Raw genomic sequence first — 13,465 nt, 5'->3', positions numbered from 1 at the left:
GTCCTGCTTCTCAGATATGCTCAGGAAACAGTTCACAATAAAATATTCAAAATCAAAGGTAGGCACTGTCAGAAAAACTATGCATCTTCTAAACTGTGGTTTACATGAGCAGAACTGCCCCTGCTCTGCCCCAAGAACTACATAGAGGGAATAAGGGAGAAGCTACCCTGCAGTCCTTTTCTTTCTTCGTGAGGAAGACAGGACATAAGGACGTGCCCGTTTCCAAAAACTGCTTACAAATATTAACTTGGTAGAAATAAACACCCAAACCTGCTCTGCATCAGAGGCCTGGGAGCAATCGGGAGAATGCCAAAACCTCCCAGCACACTGAACCCTAATGCTGCTTAACGCCGTTTCTGCCTTATGAGAGAGGAGCAGAGAGCAGGTCCATTTTTGTTTGCTAAGTACGCAGACCTCTTTGGTTGGACACGGTGCTACCCATGGGATCTTTGCCAAAATGAGGATTCATGAGCTGAAATGTGTTGTGACACATTGAGCTGAGACACGGTACAATAGGTTTTCACATGATACGGGAGTCCCTGTGCCTGGCTGTGGGGTATCCTGCCCGTTTACCAGCACCTGCCAGTGACCTGTTCCAGGGGGTTTCAGCAGTTTAAGAGCTCTAAGAAGTGCCGCAGGTATTACTCTTCCCAATGAGTATCAGCAGTATGTTCTCCATTAAAGCTGTCAGGGCACAACTACACATCATCTCATGTCACGTTTTTATTCTGCTTACTAGTCTTTCTGAGGCATGCCTCTTACAGGTCACAGTTCAACATCCTAGTGACTAAAATGCAACAGATCTCTCTAATAAAACATATATTACACTTCAAGTCGAATTTTATGCATTTTCTTCATGTGGTTAAAGAGAATACCAAAGTCTAAACTCCTCTGTTACATGAAGAAAAGCAGGTAATTACGTTACAGACATTGGTGAAACTCTTTTTGCTCAGCCACCAAAAGCCATGCAATAACCTATTCCTGAGCAAGAGCCCAGAAACAGGCAACGTGGACGAGCACCCGGAGTGCAGGGACCTCCTAGCTCTGCCCCCACTGCAGTCATGCCACTTCTCTGCATCGCCTGCATGCGCAAGCTGCCTGGCATGAAGAATGCGCCCACGAGCTCGGCAAACGCAGAGTGCTGCCCTTGCTGGCGCTTGGAAAACGTAGATGTACATTCAGATGCAAAACCAATTTTCTTTTGGTCTGTTTCTAGCTTGTGTGTTCTTCCTGCAAAGGGCTTGAGGCATAAGTAACATTTAGTCATTTTTTAACTCAAGCGAAATTTAAGGGGCGTATGTGTAACATAACTATACAAGTATCACAAAAGCACTGCACAGTACACACACCAACTGCGTGCACGCACCTTTCTGAAAACTGTAACCTGAGCACAGTCAGCTGGACCAAACAGTACAACTATGCTGGAGATTTGCCAGAGTTATTCACCATGATTCACCTGAGTGACATCCGCAACCCCTGCCCAGAGGCAAGTCTGCATTTAAACCAATTCTTTGCTGTCTCCCTCTAATACCACACAGAGAAGCCAAATGAAAACAGAGCTTTTGAGAAATTATTTGGGCAAGGCTTACAGAGTTCACTTGATTTCCAAGCATTCAGCAAGCTTTTCACCAGTTCAGTTCACAGCTATTTTAATTCTTCACCAGTTCTGCTTTCTCATTTTCCCAGCGCTACAAGTCGGGTGTTGACCTAGTCGCTCAGCGCCACAGAAGCCCGCTCAGCGCACTCACCGAGGGCAGCTACCCGAGTGCCCAGAGTCGCGGCGCCTTGACCAAGAACGCTGCGACAGGACACGCTGACCCAGGCTGCTCTCCTGCACTATCTTCTCTCCACTCCCCCTGAATTCCCACCACGCTGCTAGAAATGCCTTTATGTTTTCAGGAAACAAACTTCTTCTAGGGAGTTTTAAATCTGTAACATTAAAAAAACAAAACAAAACCAAAGCACCCTGCCCACTAGCAGATCACCTCCAGGTACCGTTCGCCTCTTCCTTTAAATTCTGCAGCGCAATGCCATAGTTACAGCCCCCAAAGTGTATATTCCTTGGGTCAGAATACAACCCATTTCATTTGCAGTACAATTAGGATTTACTACACTAAGAGGAAATTGTTAATATATGCTGATGGTCCAAACTTCAGTCCTGCAGTGATGCCATTTATGACCTCCTTTCCATGAGTTAGGGAAAGCCCCAAGCTTAAACACAACATCAAAACACTGAACTTCAGATGCAGAACTTACATGTGATCACAGTAATGAAACTTTATCTACAGAGCACTAAAAAGTTCAAAAGTTTAAATACGAACAAAACTAACTCATTGCTAACGAGCCACTGCAGACAAGGGAAGTACCACGCTGTAAACCCTGTGGAGATGTACTAAAGCGATTCAAAGCAGGTATGAGACTGGGCTGGCAAGGACGGAAAGGACAGTGTCTTGCGCTGTTTGCAAGCGACAGCGCAGCGCCTGTACTGTTAGACACTCTCCTAAAGGGAGTCAGTACTGTCTACTCTTATCAGCTGTTTGGCATTAATTTGCCGCTTGGATGGGACAAGCTACAGACTAAACTCTACATTACAAGCAATATTTTAGAACACTTTGTTCTATTTTTGGAAAGAGCAAGAATCTATCTTTTGGGTGTTTTTTAATTAACCTTCTCCACCAAAGAATAGCCCCCAAACAACCATTAATCACTGAGGATGGGGTCACAAGCTGAGGTTCAGCAACAGGGTGACACAAATGCATCTACCCTGAGAAGCCACCTCCTAAATGTGTGTTATGCAAAACATACCAATCTCTGTAATTCACTAAGTGAAGCTGAGCATCAACTTACAATATCTCCAGGGAAAACAGGCTTTCTAACAGACATGACATGCACTCCTGCAATTCCCACTGCGAGGCAACTATAAAACAAATATTGAGCAAAGAAAGATTACATTTCTAAATGATTTTATTTTTGTAGTCCTGGACTCTGTCTCTCAGCAGTAGTCTTCCCTTTCAAATAGCCACATTATTAAGTGGTGACAAAAACAATCATCCAGTAACCACTCTTCGTCGTGTCATTTTAAGTTGCTGTTCAAGCCATCAATTTTGCTGGAAGAAGTGGCATGAAGCACAAGCCCACAAGCACACACACATGCTGCTATCCATAGGGTGCACCTTTGTGCACCACTGGTCAACCTTGCTTTAACTCTGTCTCCATCATCTCCAGCACAGCAGGGCAGGGTTACGGGTACCCCTGCTGTCCTAAGCAGCATGGCTGGGGGAAGTGACCATCTTGGCAAAGCCACAGCAACACCAAACCATGCGCAAAGAGGCAGAAGAATATATTGCTATAGACCTAGTATCCTAAGTAACATGCACCCAAATGCCTAGTTTTCCAGAGTCCAAGCACCAAGCTGCATCCATCACAGTCAGCCCTGCACACTACTAAAATTCAGGCCCATTTCAGGAAGCCGTCCCGGAAAAGTTTAGCCAAAGTAACCCTTACGGTTTAATCCTGCTTGAAAAATGTTATTTTTACAATTAAATGAAGCAAGGGACAGAACATGCTTTTGGAGAAAGAGCCTGGGACAGCAAAAAAAAAGCGGTATGTGAAGAGAAGGAATAGAAAACATTAGAGAAAAAAGATGGACACGGACACAGAAAAGAAAGAACTTACCCTTAAGGATAACGGGGAAAGATAATACCAAGCCTATCAAGGGCAAGAAGTAGACAGAATCAAAGTCAAGAACGGAGGAGGTCCATCCAAACCATAATTAAACAATACAGTATAAACAATGACACTAACAGTGTTTCCAGCTGAGCGCACAGACAACATAAAACCGCTTATTTCTTTAAAGTGCAGCAGATATCTCCTGAGGGCCCTGTAGCACAGGCACGGCCTATCTCAGGATAGATCTTACCACACTAGTAGCTGCCAGGTAACATTCACACCTGGTATGTAAGCTGATGCATATATCAACGCCAAGTGGAGAAGGCAGCCAGAACTCTGCCCCATAAGCTTCCAGCGCTTTCTTTCAAACCTTCTTTGCAGTTCATTCCTGGGGCATTGCCTCTCCCACCTCTTCGGACAGCCTGTCTACCCCAGGAGTGTTTGCAAAGGAGCTGTTCCCAACACCTACTTCACACCAGCTAGAGCTGGAAGCCCTGGTGAGGATCAGTCTGCTGCCCTTTTGTTTATTTATTTTTAAAAAACTCTGTGATCATCAGTCTTTGCCTGAATGGGACGAGAGGATGAGATCGTCTAATTCCTACCAGCCACCAGACCACCCCAGGTGTCCTAACATTGCTAAACCTGCTTAAGATCAGCATCTCTTTTTCACAGCAAAAAAATCTAAACAAGAACAAACTCCAGACATACATGATATCGGAAGGCACATGGATTAGACTGGACCAGCATGCTTAAATTAGCCTCCATTAACACAATCAACCAGGCAGTTGGTGTCACAGGTATGCCCTGCCTAGAACATGATGCTCCCACGTGCCTATCACCTCACCATCAGGCAGCAGGTTGCTCATCTTCTGCCCTCGCTACTAAGGGGAAGCAACAGGGACAAACTCTATTAAAAGTACCCCCAGAATTAGCCTCAAAGGGCATTGCTAGCAAGATCCCACGAGTTTTCATGGGATGTTGCTTCCCTCCATGCAAACTCAGGCCAATATTCTTTGTTCCCTACTCTTAAATCACCGAGTTAACTTGGATTTTAGGACAAAACAGAGAAACTTCAATCTCAGTCCTTTTTGCTCAAGCTTGTCCTTCTGTTCTGAGTCTATAGCTCCTATCACTGTGGGTCCAAATCCTTTATAACTCACCAAAGAAGCTAAGCAGCTATACTGCAACACACATACAGTGACTGCTTCTGAGTCAGCGGTAGTTAAAAACAAGACTTCTACCACATTCCTTCTCTTAGTCTTCTTTCCATCCCCCCATCCTTAAGTGCTTGCTCATGATTCCACTATTCATTATCTCAGTCAGTTCCAGCACTCGTGCACCGAGAATTGAATGAATACGGAGAGAAGGAGAGAAGACAGGACTTGGAAAATAATCTTTGCTTGTGAAATATCACATGAAAAGATAAAAAGGAGATGAGATTAAGAACAACACTGGAGCAAAGTCAAGAATGGAAATTAACTGCCTGTGATGAAAGCTCCGAAAAATAAACTCTCATTAGCAAAGATTCTTGTTTCAAATAAGCTTTTCTAGAATCAAAATAGAATCCATCAAGAAACAAAAAGTGGAAAGAAATTAAATTATATCCACTTCATAGCTTAAGTATCTGAAAGCAAGCAAAAAGAGGTTATCAATTAAAGTTTCCTCAGCACAGAGTAGCAATATAAAGCGTATGAGCTTGAAAGCTTCCACGTACAGAAGCTGCGATGCTGAACCCGCACTAGTGCGGGCAGAGCAGCAGCCCTCTGCTTGCTGGTAGGAGAATTCCTCCAAGAACAAATCCCTGCACAGGAAATGGGGCAAGCCCAACTGCAGTAAGCATTTAAAAAAAAAAAAAAAAAAAAAAGGAAAAGAAAAGAAAAAAAACACACCCACACACCACATTGTATGGCTTAACTACCGAAATCATCACCACCCTCACCAAAATAATCACACTAGCACTTAACTTCTTTAAGCTTCAATTCAAACACAGAAATTACAAAAGCCTGCTGAAAACCCACCAACAGATCCTGGATGACTGAAGACAACAGGACATATCCTTTATCTTCACTGCTCAGGGACAGATCATCAGGGAATGTCCACCCAAGGACGAAGGGAGTTGTGAAGGATACATCTGCTAACAAGGGTCACCAACCAAGACCCCAGCTCTTTTGGGGCAGCTGCCAGAGCAGGGGATTCTCTAACTGGCTTTCACTATCAAAATGGTTATATTTTTGCTCCTGCTCATACTACATTAGTCCTCCTTCAGCTTCAGTATAGCAGTTCAAAGTAAACAGACATCCGACCTACATCAATGTTTGAAAAAGTACAATACCTCTTATCTGGGACTTTCATCACAATGAAGTGATAAATGCTCACTATTTAAATATTCACTATCTAAAAATAAAGCAGAGATTACGATACAAGCCTAACTTCCGTTAGTTACCTGCTTACAGATATTTGTCGTCTTTGACTAGCTTTTAATATCCTTTTCCAGGTGGTGACAGCCCACAAATATCAAAGGGTTCTACGCACACATAAGCTACTGTGAAAGATTAAAATACAAAGAGCTGATTGCATTATATTGGGTAATTCATACATGGAAACGTTTAAATTTAGGAGTTATAAACGTATATTATTTTAAATAAAGAACATACTAACATGAGAACACCAAGTTTCAGACACAAAGACAACTGGTTAAATGCATTACGACTGAGAGAGGGGTAAAATAGAGATGATTTACCCTGTGAATTTGATAGAGCAGCAGAGTGATATAAAGCTTTGGCCCTTTAGTATCATAATAACCAGAAACGCAAGATTTGAGAAAGAAAGGGGGAAGAAGTGGGAGAGAAAGGGTACGAGGTTCTCCCCCAGGGTCCCAGAGGACAGAAGTCCCCAGACTGATACTGATCACGAACAGAAGATTTCAAACCACTGCCAAGCAGCCTGAGATAGAGGGAAACTATTCCTGGGAACATTTTAATGCTAAACTAAACTCTCTTTGAGTCTGGCTCCTTTAATCAACACCAATTGTCTCAAGAAAGGGAGGAAATGCAGACATTACCAGAACTTTGCTATGTCTTACAAAGGAGACCTATCATCAAATATTTTCTAATGTCAGCTAGTGAAAAAACAAACTGAAATCCGGTCATCAAATCTGCCCTCTTTTTAAGCTTTCCTTTTGTGTTCCTTCATTGGGGAACAATTCTTCATGAGCAAGACATCTGATAAATACGTTAGTTTTAGAAATTAAGTTTCAAAATCTGTGAATTGAAAACCCGAATCAAGATTGTGCAAAACTAAGCCTGGCTATACACCATACACCTTCCAACTTCAGCAGTAACCAGAACGAAGCAGTACCAGGGAACGGCATGTACATGCAATGCAAAAGAGCAAATACCGCTTTAGAACCTTTGACAGCTAAAAACTGGGATTTGGGGTTACCTTAAACATGCAACTACACTAACACTTTTCTTTTCTTTAATTTCATAGGCTTCTTTAAAAAGAACAAATATTTGAGTGGGGCTCGCAAGTTTCATCTTCTGCAGAAATTATGATTTGCCCACAGCAGGAGGCTGTACGATCCCACTTAGTCATTCAAACTGCAAAGATGCCACTGTAAGCAAAACCGTAACCTCCTCAAAACTATAAAGCATTCAGCATGCAAATTTTTTTCAGTCAAACCATTTTTCCAAACCAAGAAGAGACAATGAATGTTAAGCTCACATAGCGTTAAGTTTTAATTTAAGTCAAAAATGTCAGCTTCTTCTGCTTAATCCCTACTAAAAGGAAATCAGAATTTTTGAATACTAGCAGTACAATAAACTTATGGTTTTTTATTTCTTGATATTACCACTTAGAGCTATGCCCCAAGGAAGGTTCAGGCTTCAGTCACCAGTTTCTACAAACTTATGTTTAGGAGAGGCTTCCTAAGCTTTATGTTGTGAAACCGGCTTCCTAGACGTACTCGTGAGCATACCGAGAGGGGAGAGCCAACTAGAATTAAAAAGAATCCAATTTGTTTCACTGCTGCTATTTAGAAATCTGTGGGCAGTTGCAACATAATCCAGAACAGTAAGACGTCTGAACAGGTGCTTGGGAAAGCCAACTATTTATAAGAAACTATTTAAAAGGGAGATAATCACCGTGCTCCTAGCCCTTCTCGCATTAGGCAACAGGCAGGTTTCTGCCTTTTCACTAAGACTCGGAGCGAAAGAGCATCAATACATACTCTTTAAAAACAAAAGGGACATGCAAGCTTCAAGCAGGCTTCAGAGCCAGAGCCCAGCTGGACACTCAGCACTGTGGGGCCTACAGGAGCTGAAAAGAAGCTGAAATTTTCCATAGGTGCTGTCCGGAGATGTCCTGGGCAAGGAAATCTCTATCCAGTCTTTCCAAACATTCCCCCCCTCCAAAAAAACCCTAACCTAACAAAAGCACACAACCAAAGTAAAGACCCAAAACAAAACAACCAAACACAACATCCTCTGCTTACTCTATAACATTTTATAGGGTTGCTCTCTCCAACCCAACACTTTCCGTTTGACTTAGAAAAAACAATTCTGCAAGTACAAAAGTGAAAAATTAGTCCTTAATGAAGTACTTTTAATGAGTGTCTGAAAGATGAAGTTATTTTTGCTATTTTGCTACCAACTAAAATAAAACTAATTTATTTTCTGAAAACCAGAACAGTGTCAACGTCCACTCTCAAACAGCATTCATAAGCGTCGGATAACATATGTAACCCACAGAACAAGTTCTCTATCAAGAATTAATAAAAACAAAGCTTTGCTTAGCAACCGCCAGACTGCCTAATACCATCAACACTCCACCCCTTCAAACCCTGGAGAGGATGGAAAGGGACATGGGAGAAGTGTCCTGTACTGGAGGCTTGCTGCCTTCCCTGTGCCTTCGGCCCCGAAAGCACTCCCAGCAACGCTTCCTTCCCACACGCGCAGCTCAAAAAGCAGCGCATGCGTCACCTGCGGACTTGCTCCTTCGCACAGTTATTTATCACCGCAGAAGCAGCAGACGGATGCAGCTAGCTGCCCGGCAGCCCATTCATTTGTGAATCACACCGCTCTGCCGCTGCTGAGGCCATAGCTAGATAGTGCAATGTGGTCAGCAGGGGAACTCTGCACAAAACTGCTCTTCAGACTGTGCTACGGATTGAACTGAAGGCTTTACATCCCGGATCAGGCCATCTCTGCAAGGACTGGGAATGAGAAATGACATGCAAGGGCTCTCCCACCCTTCCCCTCCCCTCTTGTTTTGCCATTCTTCCTAAGACACAGGTGAGGCAAATCTTGATGTAATCATAATGGCAATTAAATAAAGTCAACATGTAAACTTTAATTAATGTTTTCCATGCTTCAAGAGAAAGACAAAGTGCACTGCTGAAATTACTCCTGGCTTCACCGGTGCTTTTGGAAACACAAGAGACTGATGGACACAAAGTGCATCTTGATCTCTGCTGAACACTGAAGAATCGCTGCTGAAAATGTTCCTGAGTAGCTAAACCAGTTTCCTAATTTGATGAAAACAAACTAGGAGAACAAAGAACTTCAGCTGGCCGGTGCAAAAGGATCTGTGTCAGCCACAGCCTCCCTCTAACACCCAGCAACATCTTCCACTCTTCCGGAAATGGGTCAGGAGCATCTGCTTAGACCAGATAGACCCATGGCCGTGCTCCTGCACAGCTCAGAGCCAGCGGGAAGCACAGTACGCACACCAAATTCCTTCAGTACTACAACTCATCTTCCCTACTGCAACTGCGTGGTGGAAGGAGCGTGCTACGCTCCCGAGGGAGCCCAAACATACCCCGCAGCCTATGCACGTCATTAACAGCGCTCCCGCTGCTGCCCTATTCCTGCATCGCCAATGAACCTCACGAACTTCGCGTGGAAGCCCCTCAAATCCCCAGGCACCGCTGCCAGCTTAAGAATCTCCCAACCTAAAAGCACAAGCCCTGCTGCAGCTCTCTGATCTTCCTGCAGACCAAGCCCATTAATTGCTCTTTACAGCCCTTACCGTGGAGCAGTGGTAAGGCAACACCTGTGACAGTTCACAGTCCTGTAACACAGCACACCAAATAACCCTAAAATCCTGTGCCAGAGCCATGACACTTCTTTGATGCCATGATGCCTTGTAGTTTCCAGCACCAGATTGAACTTAACTGATAACACAGCACTGACATCAACATACACAAAAGTAACATTTAAACTTCCAGTAAATATTTCACCAAAGCACACTGCAACTTTTATCAAACATTCTTGCAACATATTGACAGCCGCAAGTCACATATGCTTTATGGCACACCTGCCTGCTAGAGTTTGTTTTTAAAAATGACACAAAGGACAAATGCAACATTATAGCCATATGGCACCTTTTACATTTTACTCAACAAAACCACCACATAGGTCAGACACCACAACTAACACTTGCAATACATCCCTTAACCTGGTGGTCTGCAAACATGTATCCACAGAAAAATACTCTGATGCCATGAAAATACAGAAAAGAAAGCTAAGCTATTGCGGATAGGTCCAAATTCACTATACAAGAGTCTGCACCTGGGAAGTGTTTAGGGGTCCGCAAATCAATAGAGGTTGAAAACTGCTGCTCTAATTCAAAGCAGACTCTCTTACAGACCTTTTCCACCCATTAACTTGGAAATCCTGGCAATGCCTTAACCATCATAAAGGATTTAACTCCCATTTTACTGAGCTAAGACTTCACTGTACAGCACAGATGGCTCCATGCAGACAGAACAAAACATATGTCATCTTTTTCTGGTATTAAAAGTGACATTAAGTTAAAATTTCTTTAAAAGAAAAGCTGCTAGGACAAGCCCCCTCTTGCTAGAATTTTGTGTTTCTTTCTTTGGGTGATTCTATTTCATGTGCCCTTCTAAATGCCACAGCAAATAACTGTAGGGGGAAAAAATTAAATAAAAAAAAGACTATATACAACAAGTTATCAATCACAGCAAAGAAAAACGTGTGTTTTAAAGCAGCTACAATGAAAGTTAGTTGTCACTCATAATACTTAATTTTTGAGCTAAGAATGTCTTTTTAAGAAATACAGTCAAAAATAGTAACTCAGAATATACCACTTTTCTTCTTCGGCCTCAAGCAGGTAGTTTATTATTCAAAGTTTGCAGCTCTTCAGTGATCTACTGAGCTGTGCTGTAAACATGGGGAAATTTTAAAAAAACTAATAATCATGGAGCTTCTGCTTATGCAATCTACTGTCATAAAAGAAAACCACACATTTTAATCCCACTTCTGGAAATAGCATGCAATGAGCTCTAAAAGAAGCTACTACGCTGCAGGAGGAAATCAACAGATCCAAGAATTCACGCAGAACAAATACTCTACTCTAACATCAAAGTCTACCGTGACAGAACCAAACTGAGCCACTGCCATCAACTTTTAGCAAGGGCTTAGAAGAAGCTGTAACAGAACCAGAACCATCACAGCCTCAAACCTTAAATTTGTTAGAAGAAGCCAAACTTCTGAGATGCATTTTTCTACAGACAAAAATCATTAGCAGACCTTGAGAGACTTAAGCCAAAGCAGCATGCATTCTAAGAAAAAGTCCCTGTAAAAGCTAGTTTTGTTGTTATCGTTGGCTTTTTTCTGTAGTAGCAGGTGATATACTAAATATCCTAAATGAAGTATAGGCTAGATCTTAATGACTAAACAGCTGAGTGAAGTCTACACTTTTCTGCTAACAATCTTAACACAGCTTAAAGTCAGAAATACTTGACTAAGAGCAACACAGTGAAAAGCAAAGTATGTTAATCAGGACACAGTTTGAACAAAGTCTCTCTGACCCAAGCTTTAAATTTTTAAAAAATTTAGAAAGCAGAAATGACATAGAGCTTTTGCCATTATATTCAGTAAAACATTACCTTCAAGACTATCCAATTTGCAAGAAAATACCTTTGATTTTGCTATTTACACATGAACGCGTGTTCAGCTTCAAGCAGCTGCACGGCCCCCATAGGATTTCTGAAGGCATCGATCACACAAGTTTCACACTGCACTACAGGTAGTTGGTAAATCCATATTCACTAGACAAACCACGCTATTTTCTGTAGCATCACACATGCAAACAGGTATTTCACACCTTATCAGAAGTACTAGATTACAGAACAAATCTTAATGAAACAAGAAAAGTAAAAGCAATCACAGCCAAACGCTAGAATAAAGACTTCCATGATTCAGTTCACTGAGCAGGTGAACTTTAATTCCTACAGATTATTCATAAAACTGCAGCCACCCAGAAGTGAGCTGTTCCTGACATCTACGGTACACAGTCCTACCATAGCAGGATCTTTAACAGCCATCTACTCACATCACCATTAACAGGTAAGGCAGTGCTATCATTCACATCATGAAAGCGCTGAAGTCACCAAGGATCTCAAAAATTTATGGTCAAGCAGTAACAGAAGCCAGGACAGTGCCCCAAACTATATTCCTTCTGGACGCCCACCACGTCTGAAGTCTTCTGCATGCAAGTTGAGATCTGCTCAAAACATGAATGCACTTTTATAGGACAGAACTAGTCACTTCAGACACAGGGGACCCAGTGGATGTCAGCTGACTTTGCAGCCAGATGAGATCCAGCTACATGCTCCTTTCTGAAAAGAATTAAGGTCGTCCCAATGGATAAATGTCAGTGGTAAAAAAGGTTGTGTGAAAGATCAGAAGCACAAGGACAGAAGTATCCTGAGCGACTCTGCTCTCATTAGGTGTACATACATTGAATATATGCCTGCATGAAGTACAGACAGCCAAACTGAATCCATTTCCCCACTGGGAAGGAGATGTCAACTGACCAAGGAAATTTATGTTCCCTGCTCAAACTACTGCCATGCCTATTATATCTCAGCGATACAACGTTACCAGTAATTACTCATACCTTAAAGCAACACTCAGTCTTAAACCCTGTAGCAGAAGATCCTTTCAGAAATGTTTACAGGACTAACTAGTATCAAAAGGCATTAGTTCCTGTATTTTATTTTTAGTAAAGAGAGAAATGACACAAGACAAGCCAGCCAGTATATGGAGAACCACCATAACTCCTGTATACAGGCAGCCGAACACTTTCTTCCTAATAAAAGTACTTTCCCACATCTGCAGGGTGCAAGAGAAGTTATCATGGATTAACTCTACGCTTAAAGCGATGATTTTTGCTGGCCTTTAGTACTAAAACATGCTCTGTGTGTTGAACACAGCTGAGTGCTGCTAAAACAAAAACCTTCCAATAGCTCTGCACGTTCTCCCTACTCGCATCATACATCCAACCACTGGAAGGAGCCATCTTCAGTTACAACAAAAAAGAAAAATACAACTTGGGATTTCCCTGTATCTCCTCATTTCCTCACTTCCATCACAAGAACATCACTCTCCTACAGAGCGGAGCTGGGCAACAAAGAAACAGTATGAGAAGAATGAAAAGCAACATTGAGCGATGGCCTCGCTCTGAGCTCTGCACCTCCTGCAGCATGAAGTCATCAGGGTCCTGTGGAAAAAACAGCTTGTGAACACACAACCCAGGACTGTACACCGCATAATGTACATGCACTCAAAGTGGCACAGGCCTACTTAAACCCAAGACCTCTTTGCTTTCAAGTGCTCAGCTCAGCTAACTCCATGATCCCAAGGTGTTTTGTGGACAGCAATTAAAATCAACAAACTGGCAAAGGGAAAGCAAAGTAAGATGACACCAAAAATTACACAGAAAAGCAAAACTTAAACCTGGGAATTCTGTCAGAAACTAGTTCACCTGT

At 42.4% G+C, this 13,465-nt stretch overlaps 1 protein-coding gene across 4 annotated transcripts in view; it reads right to left on the bottom strand.

Moving 5' to 3' along the window:
• Positions 1-13,465, bottom strand: part of NSD1 (nuclear receptor binding SET domain protein 1) — a 69,289-nt gene that overhangs the window by 50,323 nt on the left and 5,501 nt on the right. The window lies entirely within an intron of this gene.

The sequence above is a fragment of the Dromaius novaehollandiae genome, chromosome 15 (assembly GCF_036370855.1).
Source record: "Dromaius novaehollandiae isolate bDroNov1 chromosome 15, bDroNov1.hap1, whole genome shotgun sequence".
Taxonomy (NCBI): Eukaryota; Metazoa; Chordata; class Aves; order Casuariiformes; family Dromaiidae; genus Dromaius; species Dromaius novaehollandiae.
The sequence above is the reverse complement of the archived record's forward strand: the minus strand, read 5'-3'. Positions and strand labels throughout refer to the sequence as shown.